Consider the following 2153-nt stretch of genomic DNA (forward strand, 5'->3'; position numbering starts at 1 on the left):
AAGGCAGGTCTACGCGGATGCCATAAAATCGGTGGTAGCCACCTCGGGGGTCGCTATTCAACCCAAGCGGCGTGGAATTCGTTACTGCAAGGTAGTAACGATTGACGTCAAAAACGCGTTCAATAGTGCTTGTTGGGCGGATATCGCTGACTCCCCCCTTCGGCTGGGAGTACCAGAATGGCTGTACATGATTCAGGAAAGCTACTTCCAGAAGCGGGTATTGCTCTATGAGACCGAGGAAGGCTTACGCAGCACTTCTATCACGGCCGGAGTACCACAGGGTTCTGTCCTGGGCCGGCTTCTGTGGAATAAAATGTACAATGGCGTATTGAAGTTAAGGCTCCCCAAGGGCGTCAAGATAGTCGGGTTCGCGGACGACATCACGTTAGCAGTCTACGGAGAATCCATCGAAGAGGTCGAACTGAGCGCATCACACTCGATCAGCATGGTGGAAGACTGGTTGCGTAGCATTAAACTGCAACTAGCGCATCATAAAACAGAGATGATAGTGGTAAACAACAGAAAATCAGAGCAAAAGGCGTCGGCACATGCTGGTGATTGCATGATCCCCTCCAAAAGATCACTGAAGCAATTGGTTATGATGCTTGACGACAAGCTCAGTTTCGGCAAGCACGTTGAATATGCCTGTAAACGTGCTTCAATGCCAATAGCTCGCCGGTGCGTTCTAGCAAACGCAGATTACTGGCAGGAGTGGTAGTTTCGATCCTCAGGTACGGCAGCCCGGTATGGGCGTCGGCACTCCGGGTGGAACGCAACGCAAAATTGCTGGAGAGCACGCACAAACTGATGTGTCTTCGCGTGGTCAGTGCATACCGTACGGTATCTGGAGACGCAGCCTGCGTGGTGGCGTGCATGTTGCCTATTGTTTTTCAAGGAGGACGCGGAGTGCTAGGATGTGCGGAGGGACAGGAACGCCCGTAGGACTGCCAACGCAGCCTCCCTACGCAAGTGGTAAAGGAAATGGGACAGCTCAACCAAGGGCAGGTGGACACATCGGCTTATTCCAAGAGTTTTCGAATGGATCGACAGACCCCACGGCGAAGTAAACTTTGGCCTGACGCAGTTTCTCACAGGTCCGGTTGTTTTAGCTGGTACCTACACAGTGTCGGCCACGTGGCATCTCCTGTTTGCCCTGGCTGCTCAAATGAGCTTGAGACAAAAGAACACGTCCTGTTTGCCTGTCCCCGCTTAGCGACAAGAAGGAATGGTCTACTGGATGTATGTGGCAGAGAAATTATACCAGAGAACCTAGTCCAGAGTATGTGCCGCAGTGAGAAAAACTGGAACGCAGTGTCGACCGTGACCTCCCAGATCGCGGGCATCTTGCAGCGGAGCTGCAGTGCTGCTGCAGTGAACTCTCCGTCGGTGTAGTCTAAATCCTTCGCCGGTGATTAGACGAGTAGATTGCGACGTAGCTCCGGTATGGATCGTCGAGGCGCCAGTGAACCGGAAGCCATCCTCCAACCGGAATCACCGGATCGACCTCGGCATTTCTTCGAGATGTCCCGGTGGCATAACATGGATGGTCGGTGTCGGAGAAACTTCCATCGTCGGGAAAATTTTCCGTCGGTGTAGGCTAGATCCATCGTCGGGGATTAGCCGAGTAGTTCGTGACATAGACCAGCCCTGGGCCGGCGAAGGGCCAGCGAACCGGAAGCTAAGCTCCAACCGAAATCGTCGGACCGACTTCGACATCCTCCTGGTTGATCCCCTTGTAGCGAAACGAGTGGCTCAAAGTCGAGTGATAAATGGGCCAAAAGTAGGAGAGAACGTCGCAGATGTCCATGGCGATGCGTAAGTCCGGGAAGAGTGCTTTGAGCACCAATAGCCTTCCATCCCGAAGTAATACCTAACGGTATTTCCGGAGAGGTAGGGTTGGAGATCCGTGGTGTTTCAGTGTGTAGTTCCAATTATACACTGCTAGTCCTATGGAAAGCCCCACACTCTGTGCGTAAATACATTTCACCTTGTAAAAAAATAAAAACACACACATTCATTTGCTCAGTTCGCCGAGCTGAATCGAATGGTAAATTACGCTCGGTCTTCCGGGCCTCGGATCGAAGGTCGGTTTTCAAAGTGATTGTACAGCTTTTTGTTATGAGACAGGCAAAAAGAATGCGTTATTTTGGATT

Source organism: Malaya genurostris, chromosome 3, assembly GCF_030247185.1.
Source record: "Malaya genurostris strain Urasoe2022 chromosome 3, Malgen_1.1, whole genome shotgun sequence".
In the NCBI taxonomy this organism is placed as follows: Eukaryota; Metazoa; Arthropoda; class Insecta; order Diptera; family Culicidae; genus Malaya; species Malaya genurostris.